The sequence below is a fragment of the Alosa pseudoharengus genome, unplaced genomic scaffold (assembly GCF_046254945.1).
Source record: "Alosa pseudoharengus isolate Yale_2024_CS ecotype anadromous, Long Island Sound unplaced genomic scaffold, YU_APseudo_1.1 YU_APseudo_1.1_scf_14, whole genome shotgun sequence".
Classification (NCBI taxonomy): domain Eukaryota; kingdom Metazoa; phylum Chordata; class Actinopteri; order Clupeiformes; family Clupeidae; genus Alosa; species Alosa pseudoharengus.
The window spans coordinates 7997097-8015117 of record NW_027468609.1 but is presented as its reverse complement, the minus strand read 5'-3'; positions in this window follow the sequence as shown (position 1 = coordinate 8015117).

Below are 18021 nucleotides of genomic sequence, written 5' to 3'. Positions count from 1 at the left end.
AGTGGTGGTGGAGGCAGGGCGGGTGGTGGGGGTGATGGGAGAGGGGGATGGTGGATAGATGTGGAGAAGAGCTTTGGAAGCCCCTCTCTCTCAAAGGTGTCTGCGCCATGTCAGCTCGAGCGCACCAGGGCTGAGATCGCCTTTTTTCTCTCTGTCTCTCTCTCTCTCTCTCTCTCTCTCTCTTCTTCTGTCTTTCTCTCTCTGTGTCTCTGTCTCTCTCTCTCTCTCTTTTTTTAAATGGCAAATTTGAACTCTGCATGTCAAGGGCTCTGGCTCAGTCAAGATAGCCCAACATTACTGTCAATCACTCCACGGGCCGGCCCGTGATTGGCAGGCCACGGGGCTCCAGCGCCCAGACACACAGAGAGCTGGACGGAGCCGCATTGATTTGAGTGGAGGAGGCTAACGAGGCCTGGGAGCCATAAGGTATGGATCCCTCCCTCCACCCGTCTACAGCACCTCCACCTCCACCTCCACCTCCACCCGTCTACAGCACCTCCACCTCCACCTCCACCCGTCTACAGCACCTCCACCTCCACCTCCACCTCCACCTGTCTACAGCACCTCCACCTCCACCTCCACCTCCACCTGTCTACAGCACCTCCACCTCCACCTCCACCCATCTACAGCACCTCCACCTCCACCCGTCTACAGCACCTCCACCTCCACCTCCACCTGTCTACAGCACCTCCACCTCCACCTCCACCTCCACCCATCTACAGCACCTCCACCTCCACCTCCACCCATCTACAGCACCTCCACCTCCACCTCCACCTCCACCTGTCTACAGCACCTCCACCTCCACCTCCACCCGTCTACAGCACCTCCACCTCCACCTCCACCCGTCTACAGCACCTCCACCTCCACCTCCACCTGACACGAGGGGAGGGAGGAGGGCCATACATAGCCTGCTACTGTTATTCTGGAGGGGGAAACAAAAAGGTGGTGGAGAGATGGTGCTCAAGTAATTCAGGATACACCTCAGTTGTCCAGTTGCCATGGTTGTTTTCTGGAGGGCTTTGACCGTCATTGCCATGAAATCGCACGGGCTGCCCAGAGTACCCAGAATGCCGTGTTTTTCATCCAAGGGAAACGGAGTGATGAAATTCCATCTCGTAGGGGATTTGTTGCTGGGATGGAGGTCGGGGGGGAAGGTGGGAGACAGTTTGGAGGTGGAGAGAAGTGTCAAAAGAATCCAGTTCAAAGGAGCATATGGAATTGGTTTAGAAAGCCAGAAAGGGGAGATAATGCGCACAGATTAATTGATCTATTTCTCATAGACAGCCGCAGGCTATGACTGACATTTCAGAGAGCAGCCTCGGTGTTTGATATGCCTCAAACGGGGAGGCTACTGCAAGTGAATGAAGGAGTATGAGTGGCTTAGCATTAGTTTCTATGCAGCAGTGAGGTACACCAGGAGAGGGGAGATGATGGCAAAAGGCAATTCATATTGTATTGCCATTAACATGCAGCAAAGCAAAACATTTTTTTTTGCATTATAGGTTCCGTTGTACCATTTGTTGTGGGTCAATATCATCTGACAAGCCGTGTGATTTCTCTTCCTGTGTATCAGAAAATGCTTGTAAGCGTGTTCATTACACACAGCCTAATTTAAGAGGAAGCAGAAAAAAATATGCATATCATTCCAGTGCTGGCATCGAGGTCAGCTAAGCCCGCTGCAGCACGCCTTGATCAATAGATGAGATGCTGCCGAGCTCGCCGATCAATTTCCTGCGGGAAATATAGCGGCCGAGGGGGACCAAGGAAATTGCCAGGCTAATCCCACCATTTTTGAGCCCTGGTTCTAAGCCCTAACCATGAGAGTAATTAATCAGATTTGAAAAGAAATCTGGGAATTAACTATCAAAGCCATAAAAGCCATATGGAGGTTTATTTTCCCCTTTTTACTCTGCATTACTGCAACTGAAAATGCACAGCGATAGGTCCTCAACGGATAATTTGATGTCAATGTGTTGTCTGGGGGGAAGGAAATTTATGGGTTGCTAATGCTGAAATCAAACACCTGCTGAGGCTCATGAAAAATGATATTGCTTCACAATTTCCAGGCAAAAATGGCAGATACACCTTTGGATTCATCACCGCTTATCAGATAGTATCTATATGCAAAAACTATGTTTGTTTTCTTGGCATTCTCATATTAGTTTCAAATCTAATTTACTGAAATGTGTGTAAAAAATCTGTTCAAAATAATTATTGGAAATTGTTCAAGAATGAAAATATGTAAAAAATTGTTGTTGTTTTTTTGTAACTAATTTGTCTTCACATGTAATTGGCAAGATTAATAACCTCTTATACCGAACACCATATGCAGAAGCCTGAAAAATGTCAAACATATCAGAGGCGCGCTGCAGCATGTGGAGCATGGCGGCACACAAAGGCTAATAAATGTCCCTAATAAAAAGTTATTTCACACTTGATCTCCCCGCAGCTCTGTTTACAAACAGCAGTCAGCGCTGAGGCGAATGAGCTCATCTCCATATTGCAGTGACACTGAGCCATCAGGAGACGAGGCGTCAGAGCAGACGGTGTGTGATGATATGCTGGGAGTGTTTTAAAGGTGACCGTCGAGGTCAGTGGATTCAGTGGGGGAGTGTGGGTGTGTGTGTGTGGGAGGGCGGAGTGCACACAGCTGTGGAGTGTGATAGTGTTTGTGTCTGCATTCCAATGTGTGTTTATAGTGTGTATGTATAGCTTACAAGGTGCTAACCTCTGTATTTTAAGCAAATATATTCTTAATTTATGTTTGCAGAAGGCATATTTCTTTGGTGTGTGTGTGTGTGGGGGGGGGTTTCTCTCTGTACTGTATGTTGTCTGTGTGCTACCATCGGCATCTTCCAGCAGAAAGATTCCCTGCCCATGTGGACTGGGCTGCATTCCTCGGAGTGTCAGACCCTTGGATCCCGGAGCTTTTAAAAAGCCATTACAGCCGTTAGCCCAACTACAACACCAGCACCAAGCCAAGCCCCCCACCCACCCACCCACCACACTGCTATTTACCTCGGACACAAAAAAAAACAACCACCAGTGATTAAAAACCCAAACCCATTTTCCCCTTCAATCCCCCTCCTTCAATCAGTATGCTCCATACACATGGATCACCAGTCCCCCGCACTGCTCTACAGAAAAGGAATATGGTTGTGCCATGTCAGTGACAGTGAGCACACACACAAACCCCCCCCCCCCCCCCGCACACACACATACACACACACACGCATGCACATACACACACATCGGAGCAGCCAGCCAGGTAACGATCGGCTCCGGACGACAGGATCAATGGGGGCTAGTGCAGGGGGTAGGTAGCAATAAGAGATAGGGGCGCTCCATTGACAAGATGATTGAAATGTAACTGGCAAACGGAGAGGACTCCTCTCTCTCTCTCTCTCTCTCTCTCTCTCTCTCTCTCTCTCTCTCTCTCTCTCTCTCTCTCTCTCTCTCTCTCTCTCTCTCTCTCTCTCTCTCTCTTTCTTTCTCTCTCTCTCTCTCTGGGTTGGTCAGGCTCTCTAGACAAAAGAGCACCATAAATACAAGGGAAATAAATTACCGGCTGACTGAGTAACTTTTTGGCTGAGATGAGATGCAACTGTCTATTTAGGTGTGTGTGTATATGTGTGTGTGTATGTGTGTGTGTGTGTGTGTGTGTGTTTCTTTGTTTGTGGTGTTGGTGTACTAAAAGAGGGTGCTTGGCGCGAGAGTGTGCAGGTCAGGCCAAGCGAATGGCTCCTCGGAGCGAAACACGGCGTTCCAAAGCATTCACACAGAGGCCGCTCCACAAGCCAAAGCCCTGGCAGGTGTTTGACAAACCACCCTCCACTGAGCGGCACAGTCAGCTCAGCTTCTACAAACGTTTCCATCTGTTTCTCCCACAATTTACAGAATGTTACGGAAAACATTTAAACTGTCTTTCATGTTTATATCTCACTCTCTGAATGGGAACATCTCTCATATCTGTCAGTGTAAAGACAGGTTTCTTCCACAATGGATCCCCTATCAGCACAGATCAGCGTATGCATCTGGAAATGTGTGCTAATGAATGCTAATGAGTGAGGCTGCTAGCTCTATTTGAAGCTCCTGTTGCCAGCTTGTGCTAATAAAGTACCCAGGAGGGCACTCACGCAGGAAGGCTCTATCTGTGCTAATTCCACAGCGCTCTTGCTATAGTTAAGAAACCCTGGCATACACAGAGATGTCTGGTCTAAAGTATGGCTGGCGCTCACTAACCAGAAGAGCCTGGATAATAGACCACTGATTGCGGACATAGCAATGGTTATAGATTCATAATCATTTATACTGGTTTAATTGTGTAGAAAAATCTTTCATTTCTGAGATGCCATACACAGACAGTTGCAAACACAGTGCTCATATCTCACACACACACACACACACACACACACACACACACACACATACACTTTTATCTCACATTTTTAATGATATTTGAACATTTATCAGCATTCAAACCTCACACACACCTCACCTCAAAGCTTCACTTTGATGAAATGACACACAGATATGTGTTAGTATTCACTCTGTCCTCAAGGACCTACTCGACTTAAAGGTACTGCAAGGGTTTCTAAGTGGTTTCTAACCCATAACCATAAAAGGTCTTTGTACACAACCATGGTTCCACGAACTGAAGGGAGGGTGAGCTACCTCTCTGGTGTGTTTTGTTTGGTGTTTTGATTAAATGCAATGTAAGTTGCTTTGGATTGATTGAAGATTGTGCTGAGAAACATAAACATGAACAAATGTGATGTCATCCAGCATCGCTTCCATCTCCTATAGGTTGTTATGGTACTGAAGACACTCCACTGAATCTAAAGATGACCTCCTCACTGCTGGGTCTCAGTTGCAGTGTTCTGAATCACGAACATGCCAAGTAGGAATATTCTATGCTGACAGGCAATTCAAACATTTCAAAGTACACATAGACTACTAGAATCCTTGAGTGACTGTGGCGGTGTATGCCTTGAAAGGGCACAGAAATGCAAAGGCTATAGGTTTAGTTGATTTAGAGTGAGCAGGACTGAACTTCTACTTCAAAGCACTCTCAGAGCTCACAAGGTTTGGCACATAAAGTACAGTCAGGAAATAGTAGAGAAGATAGCTACCTATAAGCCATTTACCAGCAGCAAGTGCATTTACTAAGATTGTATTATTATGTGAGTGTGTGTTTGTTTGTGTGTGTGTGTGTGTGTGTGTGTGTGTGTGTGTGTGTGTGTGTGTGTGTGTGTGTGTGTGTGTGTGTGTGTGTGTGTTTGTGTGTGGGTGTGCATGTGTGTGCGTTTGTGTGTTAGAAGGTATAACAAGACAGAGAAACAAAAACAAATCAAAATTCTAGCTTTGATAATGGTCCCTTTCTATAGATACATGACACATTACATTATATTACATTACATTACATCTGTGTGTGTTTGGGAATATTAGTGGCTATATTGTCACTGTATATAGGCATCTGAGTATGTATGTGTGAGTTAGTGTGTAGTGTGTAGTCATTGTTGCACCCTGCATGCTGCTCATTCAAGATCAGTCAGCTGATAGGAGTTTTCAAAGCAACAGCAGGTCTCAGTGGAGAGTAGACAACCAAGAAAATAGGAGGTATTTAGCCAATTCTCTCTCACTTTCACACACACACACACACACACACACACACACACACACACACACACACACAAATGCTAAATGCAACCACTTCACACAAACACACAAAAGTATATGCACATACACACATATAGTACACACACACACACACACACACACATACACCAAGACAAACAGCAAAGCATACAGTGTGAAGTCCATACATACTGTATGTGAACCATACAGAGTAGCTTTACACAACCAAGTGAAGCACTGCCACTCTAAGGAGTAGTACCACTCTGTATGTGTGTGTGTGTGTGTGTATGTGTGTGTGTGTGTAAGTGTGTGTGTGTGTGTGTGTGTGTGTGTGTGTGTATGTATGTATGTGTGACCTAATGAGCTCATTCCCTGTCGCATCCATTGTGAGAACTGATTCACATGCTGCTCATTTAGACACACACAGCAGAATATCAAATACCTGGAACAATGTCCATCTCCTTCCAATTCACCTTCTCTCAGCCAGGATAGTGCAGCTCTCTCCATCTGTCTGTCTCTCACTGTCTCACTGTCTCACTGTCTCGCTCTCCCATCTGGCTCGCTCTCCCATCTGGCTCACTCTCTTCATCTCCTTTTCCCACTCTTTCTCTCACCCTCAGAGCGAGGGGTGAGTGAATGAAAAAGTTATACAAAGCATGTACAGAGAGAGAGAGAGAGGCAGGGGAAGAGAGAGATGGAGAGAGAAAAAGAGAGAGAGAGAGAGAGAGAGACAGGGGGAGAGAGAGATGGAGAGAGAGAGAGAGAGAGAGAGAGAGAGAGAAGCAGGGGAGAGGGAGAGACTGCATTTGTGTAAGTGTGACATTCATTATATAAAGAGTGATGTAAATTCTGTCTCGGGGCGGAGAAGCCTTCCTGACCTCCATGTTAATGAACCTCTCAGCTCATGCCATATTAAGCCCCACAATGCAGCACATCTTCTGTGCCTCTCCTGATTGCTCCACATGCGCACCTGCACACACATACACACACACACACACAAGGACATACACACAACCTCATATCAATGTGTGTTTCCCTTTGGGGAACATACTCCCACAGGTACATCTAGTGCACACACACACACACACACACACACACACACACGATTAAGGCAAGAAGAAATGCATATTGTTTCTCTGAAAATATAACATGCACAGAGAGATGGTGGAAGAAAAAGAGATAGAGGGAGTGAGAAAGGGAGTGTGAGAAAAAGGGGAAGAGAGAAAGAGAGACAGACTGACGAGAGGCTGAAAAACACGGTGAGCATTCAAAGCCCCCACAGTGTCCCACCGCCATGCCCTAATGCTGACAAATGACAAGTGAACAGTGGCTATGCTCCCGTGACAAACTCCACCTGTGTTGCTCATCTTAATCTTCATCTTCAGCTTTGTGAGCGGAGACACTGCAGTGGGCCACCCTGCCATTGCAGTACAAACGACCCCATTACTAGAAGGGATGCCCTCATACAAAGCACATAATCATTGTCATCATGTTATCACGAGCTCCAAAAAGACCATACTTCAGCATGGATGTTAGGCGCTTGCAACAGCAAACATTTAGCAAGAGTGTAGGCTATCCACTGTTCTGATGTAGCGTTATTTTTAAGCAACTATTTATCCAACGTTTTCTACACCTTTGAAAAAATATTGGTAATGCTTTAGAATAACATGTGCTCATTAGGTATTAACAGTGCATTAGCAGTTAACAATTCATTACTAACAGTTAGTTAACTGTTGTTATCTTTTAATAACATTAACTAACTGTTAACATGCAGCTTGTAAGTGTTAATAAGCTGTTAGTAATGAATTGTTAACTGCTTATAATGCACTGTTAATACCTAATAAGCACATGTTATTCTAAAGCAGGGGTTTTCAACTTATTGTGAACCAGGGACCACCATTCTGACTAATTACCTAACGCCAGGACCACCACTGAATAAAATACTGATTCCCACATTGCAACTACATTACTGAATCTATGGACAGGGACCACCAGCAATGTCCTCACGGACCACAAGTGGGCCACGGACCACTGGTTGAAAACCACTGTTCTAAAGCGTTACCAAAATATCTTGGTGACCTCAATGGTGCGTGTGGCCATGATATATCCATGATCAATACACACACAGCAGAGACGTTAGCTTAGCGCAGCGCCACTTCAGGACCCTGGACAGCTCCACAGGGGACTTTGGCAAGGAGCTACATGCTACAGGAAACAATCACATTGGACCATGAAATCGGCTCTGTCAGCCGTTAATTCTCTGCTCTCTCAGGCAAAGGGGCTTTTTAAAGGTTTTTATTCCTTGAAGGTCCGGTGCTTGTAGGCTCGTATAAGTGTGTTGCTCAGGCAGCGCCGGCCACATCCAGGGTAAACAGCCAGAACAGGGCAACGGATGGATACGTGAGAATGCATAAATAATTCAACACGACGAGCAGACGAGCAAAGAGGGGGGGGGGGGGACTTCGCAGAGGAGTGAGCGCTTCCTTTGATTAGAGCAAAGCAACCCCAGGTTGTTTTCCGTGGCAATGCTACGTCACAGCGCCTGATCTGTGGGCTGCCGCGGTGCCTTCCGTTCTTACAAAGCTTTAACAAGAACAGGTTGTTGAGAGTCTAAAGGCCTACGGCTAGGACAAACGCCCCCCCCCCCCCTCTCTCTCTTCTGTTTAAACGAAGTGGGGCGAGTAGCCTACATGGCATTTCTAATTGCATGTCACAGCCTGCAACATGCGTGAGTCACTGTTCTAGGACTACACATGTTGATTTTTTTTTATTACACATCTTGAATCTATCTATCTATCTATGTAAAAGCTCCATTGCTTCTAGGACTACACGTTACATCAAAAGCTCCACTGCTTTCTCCTAATTCCTATACTTGGGGAGAGTAAATCTGTCTGCTGAGTTCTCAGGAGGCTAATTAATAGTTTAGACTAGTGACTGCTTCTAGTCCTGCTTCTAAGAAGAGGTTAAGTCTCATGAATGAAGTATTCCATTGTAGTAGCCTTTGATTTACTATGACAAATGACTCTGCTGCTCATATCATTTTAATGTATGAATGTATGACATGCTGTGAAAGTGCATAGGTCCTACCTCATAATATGTATTATGGTAAAAAATAAATGCTTTGAGAGCCTTCCGTGAAACAGGTCCTTGGGATTCTGTTATAACGAGGCAGCCTGCACTGCAGAGAATGTTATGGGAATGTGAAACCACACCTTTTTAAGTTTGTTTAGCCTTGGTTAGCTTAGCTTAGCTTAGTTTAGGGAGACCAGTTCTCGATAGCAATCTGAAGGTAAAAGCAGGAGACGCAAGAAGTGTGCATAACCTTAGGCTTTAACATTAGGCTTTGTCCTAATCTTTTTCCTTTCTTTAGTAGCTCTTTACACCACCTCTGCTGCCACTCCCTTTTTTAATGCACTTCCACTTTTAGACATCTGGCACTTAAGTCTGATATACTGAACTGTGGCTTGGTGGCGCATGGCATTCATTTGTTTGACTAGTGCTGAAGCACACTTGTAAATTTGTGTTGGATAATTAGTGCCTGCCAATTGAGTACTTGTAAATACTCTCTCTTCTTACCAGACTGTGTTTTTCTTGGATAGTAACATATACGTGTGGTGGGTACTTAGCGAGCAAGGAAGAGAAGTGGGAGCTGATGATGCTCTCTTCTGTATGTGCGACATGAGTGGGAGAGGGACCCTCCTGTTCCTCATATTATAGATCAAATGAGTCTTCTTGCTGGCAGAGTGTTTGCCAGACTGCCAACATGCTGGTCCACCAGTGTGGTGTTCCTCCTACACACATACACACACACACACACACACACACAGGCATGGGCACACACACACACACACACACACACACACACACAGGCATGGGCACACACACACACACACACACACACACACACACACACACACACACACACACACACACACACACAAAGAGAGGCACACAGACAATTCACAACAGAATCTTAGTAGGTTTAAGGCAACCCTATTGACAGAGCAGTACACACACACTCAGAGCGGGATTCTCTAAGAGACTCTTAGAACAAGAGTGGGACTAGCTGCTTACTCAGCTGTCCTTGCACACACTGACCTTTGTGCTCAGTCTTAAAAAAAAGTCAGAAAAGGCCAGCATGGTATTTTATGTGTTCAAAATATCATCAGAGACTAATTTTAATCCTTTTCAACTCAAAAAAGGCTCAAATGGGTCACGCACGCACGGTTATCACGAAGAGCACTGTTCAGTACAGCCACTGCTCTGACTTCAACGTCTCTGATTGTATTTTAATCCCTGCGACTTATGTTGAATGTCGCTGGGCAACACAGTCACATCAAACACTTCAGTATTCTTCCATAGATTAGTCAGTCTCAAAGAAACTCCAAACTGTGAGCCAAGATGTAGGCAAGTCTTGGAGCTGTTGCAGTTGACTTTAAAAGCATTCTGATGCCCCTTGCCAATGGCTCCAAGGAAACAGTCTCGGCCAGAAAATAAAATCCTGGGGTGTCTGACAGCTCCAAATGTAACAGTGAGTACAAAGTTTATTTTATGAAATGCGTGAGACTTTTTTGCTCTCTCTCTCTCGTGCCCTCTTTCTCTTTCTGCTTGGGCATTAACTCTGAATTCTGCCATGTCATCAACAGTCTTAGTTTTAGTTTGCCTGTTGTCTGCACGCATTTCCTATGCAGCTGGGAAACGTGGGCTCGCCACGACATGGCTGCCTGCTTTACTTGAGTGAAAAAGTAGTAGTAGTAGCAGTAGAAGTAAAGTAGTTCTCTCTTTAGGGTAAATACAGTCAATCCCAGACCGCTTTATTGAAGACAGTGGAGAGAGATTATGTAGAGAGCGCATCTCTCAATCCCTCAACGATCCTATTACACCCCCAGAGCACATGTCTTTGCGCTCACTGATCAACAAAGCAAAGAAAGCTACTTTGGGAGCCAGAAAGATGTGTATATTGTGTGTTGTGTGTGTATTGTTGTTGTTGTTGTGTGTGTGTGTGTGTGTGTGTGTGTGTGTGTGTGTGTGTGTGTGACAGTGCACACGGGTTTGTGTGTGCGCGTGTGTGTGTGTGTATGAGAGAAAGAGAAAGAAAGAAAGGAAGGAGAGAAAGAAGAAAGAGAGAGAGGGGAAAAAGAGGCAGGGGGGAGCAAGCCAGCGAGGTCTCCAGGGTCTTGCATTTTAATTGGGAATGAAAGACAGAGAGGCACTGGGGCCTCTCCGGAGCCACAGAGGGCCAAGACCGACAGTCACCACCCGCAATTAGCACCCTTCACCCGGGGCACCAGCCTCCATGGCCAGGGCCTACTGCTTAACAAGCTGCTCACGCATGCTCCTCACGAGCCCTTTCTCTCTCCCTGTCATCCTCTCTCTCTCTCAGAGAGTGGCTTGTCTTTTCATTCCTCTCCAATGCTCTCCATTTTCTCATAGCCATTTTTTTTTTGTTTTTCTTTTTTTTAAGTCCATTTTTATTTCTGACACTGTAAGAAGGAGAGCAGAGAGAGTGTGGGAAGAAGAGACATCAACAACAATCTTGCCAAACGGCATCACATTGACCGTGACAAATTGAGTGTGAATCAAGGCTTGGCTTTGATCTGTATGTTGGGATAAGACTTATTTTCTTTAAATAAAAGAGGTCTTCTGTATTTAAGCAGTTTGTTATGAAAACATTTCAGATGTGTCATGCTAAACAGTTCGGTACTGTTGCCACAATGAGTTAGGAGATGAGCACACATTACATGCAAGATATTCTCACAGTGTTTCAAAGAGTTGGAAAAGGCCGTCAAGAACACACTCTCACTGACCTGAGGGTGAGACTGCTCATTATATCACTGCAGATTGGTACCTGTCACATTCTCAGCTGCCAGCAGTCTGTTAACTTAACAGGATTATAATAATATCAGTGCTCCGTGTTAAACGGTGGGCCCCTAATAGTGAGGATGACCCCTTAACCTGTAATTACTGTATAGCTCCGTTTGAACAATCCTTCTCGCCCTCTTTTCATCTCTCTTCATCCCTTTCTCTCTCTGTCTCTCTCTCTCTCTTTCTTTCAATCTCTCTGTCTTTAACACGAGCTGAAAGCCTGGCATTTCTCTCTCCATCTCATCCCCTCGGGCAGCGTTCACGACTGGCTACTTTTGACGTGCTTAATTCATCACGCGCTCGTTCAGTGGGCATTAATAGCATCGCCCGTTGGAGTCCATGATGACATTTTTCATCTGCATAATCAAGTGCGGAGCGGGCCAAACGCTGCCTTCCCTCCATTTTGTTTTTCATAACATTTCTCTTCCCTGGCCGCCAGCAAGGCAGAGGGAGGGGGTTGTATTTATAGTCTTATTTCCAGCCACGGCGTACGGCGGAGATTATAATGTGTGTCGAAGTAAGATTAGGTTACCCTGTGATTCATGTTGAACCATTTTATTCAGGCAAATGAAATCCAGTCCCCTTCTTTCTTTGCTCACTAAAGTAATACCAGTGTAGGTACTAGTGTAATTGGTAAACAATTCATTCTGGGCCGATTTGAATATTCTCAGCACAGATCTGACTGCTGTGCTGCTATGGGGGATAGCAGGCGACCGTGCTCTCTGAGCTTGGCATCGGCAGACACCCTGGGTTCCTTTCAGGAGAAGTTGTCCTCATAAAAAGCATATCAGTCACCGCTTAGGCTCAGGCCCTTTGGTGCCGTGCTACGCTCCAGGGTGTGTGCAATTGCTGACTCATTAATTACGCACCAAAATCAATGAGACATCTCATCAAATTACCATTCAGATGGGCCAAGCTTTTGCTTACATTTGTTGTGAATCATGAGAGTACAGCATTTAGATAAGCTATCCCATTGCCCCTTGGTGGCTGATAAATTAGTGACCCTCTCAGATGTACTGACTGATATTGTGTGATGGTATATTAATCACTAATCAATGTGCACAGCGTGCACTATAGTGTTATTTAACACACATTTATCAATAAAGATTGTCCTAATAGGGTTTAACTGTGTTCAAATCCAAACAGGATCTCTTTAGATATGGGTTCCACTCATATACTCACCAATATCATCAGACGGTACTACTAGCCACAGCCCAATGAAAGGTAACAGTAAGATTAAAGACTGGTGGATCTTACCTGTTACACAACATATTCAAATATCTAGTCATTTTATCTCAGTTCTCATATACAATGAATAGTCTAATAATAACACAGAAGTCCTTTCATATTCCATTTAGCGTGTTCATTATAAAGCATCACCCCTTCAAAGCAGCAAAATGCAGGATGCTCTATTTTTCATTAGTTTTTTAACATTTGTATAGGCTGTTTGAAGAGCGAAGCATTAGGTGTTTGTGTGGAAAGAGGCATTCATCAGGGCCTGGACATTTTGAACAGAGACAATTAAAAGCTGAGATATCAGTCACAAGCTGACACAGCATTTTTTCTCTCTCCTTCACTCTCTTGGCTTCAGTAAGAGAGGGGAAATCTCTTTGCATTACTTGTGCTGTCTGTCTCTCCAACCTGGAGTTACACCATGGCTATGCCTTCATCACAGATGAGTTAATAAGACCTAATGAGATTTCTGACACCTCTCCACCAGAGTACAGCTGGCAGCGCACCAAACCCTCCTCAACCAGTAAGCCTGCTAGTATGACTCATCATCCCCAAGGAATGTAGTGGAGGCTAAAGGCAAGTAAACACAGTTTATCCACCTCTGAGATTTCAGAAATAGAGTTTATCCACCTTTCAAATGAGTTTATTCACCGATTACAACTTTTAACATTAAAAAATCACACTGTATTATCCTCATTCACAATATGTACACTCATCAACACTCTAGGAATCATTTAAACCGCTAGTATTGTTATAAACATTGGACATAACCTCCACCATCATCAAACATGTTCTGAATGCCTTTTTAAAAATCTGATACCGCATGGCGCAGTCCACCTTACCGTGAGCACAGAATTCATAGTTTACCCACCTCTTATTTTACCACTACACCTCTGCACACACACACACACACCTCTTATTTTACCACTACACCTCTGATCATCCGCTTTTCTCTCCTTTCTTCCTCCTTTCCTTCCATTTCCGCCTTCTCCCATATGATTGGTCTCCGCTTTTCTGGTTCATCCCCCAATCCAATGAGGCCATCTTATAGCCATGCCTCCACAGTTACACCCCCCAAGGGGCAGCACACAGACTGATGGTGCACATTTCAGGTGTTGTCATGACAAGGATAGACATAACAAGGCTCTTTTGAGATACTGTTCTTTTTTTCGTGGTTCATAGGGAAAGCAGTGTGGTGAAAAAACATCCTCAAGAAGGCCATCGAGTATTAATCGAATGGTCTGCTGAGACCTTTGCCGTTTAAAATCCTGTCTTAATTGCAGTGGTTTAATTTAATTTTTATTCCCCGTTATGACCCCTGGGATCGAGCTTGTGCCTGAGGTTTTGCATTGATTTCCTGCTATTGGCAATTTCCTCATGAGGCTGTTCACAGATTTGCCTTGAGCTTTGTCTCATCAGCAGCAAAGGTCAACTACAACCTTAATACCATTGTATCAACGTAACATTACACCGAAGTTAGCATTTTTATTTGAATTTTTAATGTCATCTTTGATTTAGAGTCGATAGGCAATGGGCACCAAAGACTTATTTAGTAGTGACTATTAGGACATTATTGTTTCTCAGTAAAACAGCTCATTGCTGTAAAGAATAAGGAGTGTCCATTTTGGTCAGTTTATCATGGCTGACAAGCAAGGCTTTTCAAGCGCAGGCGTGCGGGCGAAATTAGAGAAGAATGATCGAGTGCATCATATTTGGCAGCGTGGCCTATCATTATCATCATTCGTCTTTACATATCTGTTTTACGGCAGATTTTACATTCTGCACAACACAGCCGTGCATCAAACTTGTTTGTCTTTGTTTAAGTGACACCTTGAAAAATGCCTGTGCTGTTCAGCAAGACTTCCTCAATCCATTTTGTATAAGTGATGACAAATGTGTAGAAACATAAACATCCAATAGATTACTTTTATAGTATAACGAGACGTAAATAATAAGGGAAGATAATGAGAGATAATGTGAGGGTCAGTCCTACAGGCCTGGTCATGATAATGAACTTGACCAAGTCTCACACTTGGCATGTGACTGCATGTCCTTCTTTGTCTCATATTCCCACTGGAGTTCAGGGAATCAGGATCTCATTATAGCTATTCCAATGTTCCACAACATTTGGCTGTATTTTTGCAGAGCAATTTAATGAACTATACAAAGCATGTTAATGGATGTTTCCTGGCATAGTATAGCTATGCTAGTGAACCTATTAGTTATGAATTCTATTCACATTGCCCATACAATTCTTTAAAAGTAAGACATGTAAAATCTATTGCAGTGAGAACACTACATACATACAGTATACACTACCTGGCCAAAACAAAGGTCACCACCTGGATTTAACTAAGCAAATAGGTAAAAGCCTCCCTGTGGGGGCAGTGATATGATTTGTGGTTGCTGCAGTTGGTCAGGTCTAGGTTCAGCAATGTTATGTGCCCAAAGAATGAGGTCAGCTGACTACCTGAATATACTGAATGACCAGGTTATTCCATCAATGGATTTTTTCTTCCCTGATGGCACGGGCATATTCTAAGCTGACAATGCCAGGATTCATCGGGCTCAAATTGTGAAAGAGTGGTTCAGGGAGCATGAGACATCATTTTCACCACAGAGTCCAGACCTTAACCCCATTGAGAATCTTTGGGATGTGCTGGAGAAGACTTTGCGCAGTGGTCCGAATCTCCCGTCATCAATACAAGATCTTGGCGAAAAATGAATGCAACGCTGGACAGAAATAAATGTTGTGACATTGCAGAAGCTTGTGGACACAATGCCACAGCGAATGCGTGCTATAATCAAAGCTAAAGGAGTGTGTGACCTTTTTTTTGGCCAGGCAGTATATACAGCGGAGAAAATAAGTATTGAACACGTCAACATTTTTTTCAGTAAGTATACTTCCAGAGAGGCTATTCGCATTAAATTTTCTACAGACATTAGTATTAACTTAGGTAATCCACACATATTAAAAAATCCAAACATTAATGTCCCTAAGTAGAGTTATGAGTAAAAAAGTGTAATGGCACAGGGAAAAAGTATTGAACACACTAAGAAAAAACTGTACACAAAGGCAAGGAATGGCAAGGAACGAGCTGGAATCTATATATAGTTAGAGAGTAATTATCTCTCCTATCTGTTCAAATTAATGTAAGCTGGGTTAGTACATATTGATGAGCTATAAAAAGGTTTTTCGTTACCAAGTTGTTACACAAGAAACATGTCATGATGGGTAAAAGCAAAGAGCTCTTCCAAGACCTTTGCAACATTATTGTTGCAAAACATATCAATGGAACTGGTTACAGATGCATTTCAAAACTTCAGAATCATCCAGTAAGCAGTATTGGAGCCATTATCTGCAAGTGGAAGGAACATCACTGCATCATCAATCGGCCATGCACAGGATCTCCTCACAAGATTTCTGACCAGGAAGTCAGAAGGATAGTCAGAAGTGTAGCCTAAGAGCCAAGGACCACTCCAGAAAGACTGGGAGGCAGCAGGTTCAATTGTTACAGAGAAAATCATAGGTAATGCACTCCACAAAAACATGTCGGGTGAGAGCAAAATTTAACTCTTTGGATGTCATACTACACACCAGTGAAGTTTGGAGGTGGAGGCATCACAGTGTGGGGCTGTTTCTCATCTCCTGGTACTGGCAGACTTCATACAGTTGAAGAAATGATTTTTTCTGGGAGAATCTTGACATCCACCAGAACAATGAGGATGAGACATGGCTAGACCTTCCAGCAGGACAATGATCCAAAGCATTCAGCAAAGGAAACTCTCAATTGGTTTTAGAGAAAGGAAATTCAGGCCCTGACTTAAATCCAATTGAACAGTTTTGGAAGTTACCTAAAGATCAGGATTTACAAGTGGGACCCCTGGAATCTTCAATATTAAAAGACTATCTGTTTAAAAGAATGGGCCAAAATCACACCTGAATACTGCGACTGATTAGTTTCGTCATAGAGGAAATGCCTTGAAGCTCTCATTACAAATAAAGGGTTTTCCAAAGTATTTAAGAAATTTCAGTAGGCGTGTTCAATACTTTTTTCCTGTGGCATTCCCCTTTTTTACTCATAACTCTACTTATGAACATTAATGTTTGGATTTTTTTATATGTGTGAATTACCTAAGTTAATACTAATGAAGTATACTTACTCAAAAAAATGTTGACGTGTTCAATATTTTTTTTTTCCCCGCTGTATATATATATATATATATATATATATATATATATATATATATATATATATATATATATATATATATATATATATATATATATATATTGTTTGATAGCTTTGAAAACTGTGTATACTGTAGCAGCATCGAGCTACAGTAGAGGGTGAGTTGGTTTGATGTCCACACATGTCCACATCAAATACATGAGCCAAAGCTTTGCACTGAAGGTCAGAGTTGAGAATTGTTGATTGCCCATGAGGAATGACCACTATAAACGAACAAAGACCATCTCGACCAGAACCTTAGCACTAATAACTTCCTCAAACCTTTCAAACAGGAAGCACATTCATTCAAGGAACGCCATGGTAGGGAAAAAAAAAGCTTTAAAAGATAAAAAGGGGCATTCATCATGAAGTGACCTCTCCTGACCTCTTGCTCACACACTCTTCCTCACTGATCTGGGCAGCAGCGAGCTCACCACCATAAAAAAACAAAACTGCAGCCGGCATGAAAACAAAAGCAAGAAACCATTTCCTTAGCCTGACAGCCGGCTGATCAGGCCTGATTTATAATTGTGAGAGAGCAGGAGAGGAGAGCAAGAAAGCGGAGAGAGTGGAGCCCAATTACAATCTCATAGGAAAAGAAGAGGGAGGGGGGCGTATGTGTGTGTGTGTGTGTGTGTGTGTGGGGGGGGGGGGGGTTGGGGGTTGCAGAGGAAGCCATGTTTTCTGCAATAACGAATAACATCTGTGCAGAAATGGCAGGCGTGGTGTGTCTGCTGCTGAGGTGTGCGGCGTGAGGTGAAGATGCTGTGCGAGGAACTGCCCGACAGATGCTGCATCCACAACGGGGAGATTTACAGAGTTCCAGTGTTTCAGGTCCCTGTCTGCACGGCCCGGGGCCCTGTGAATGAATGAGTGAGTGAACGAACGAACGACGGCCCATGAAAAAGAAATACGACGAGATGAGGTCTATGATGAGCACCAGACGAGAAAGAGGAGGAGAGGAGAGGAAAGAGGAGAAAAAAGATGAGGAGAGGAGAGAGAGGAGAGGAGAGGAGAGGAGAGGGGACTCTGTACCCAGCAGCTAGACTCATCT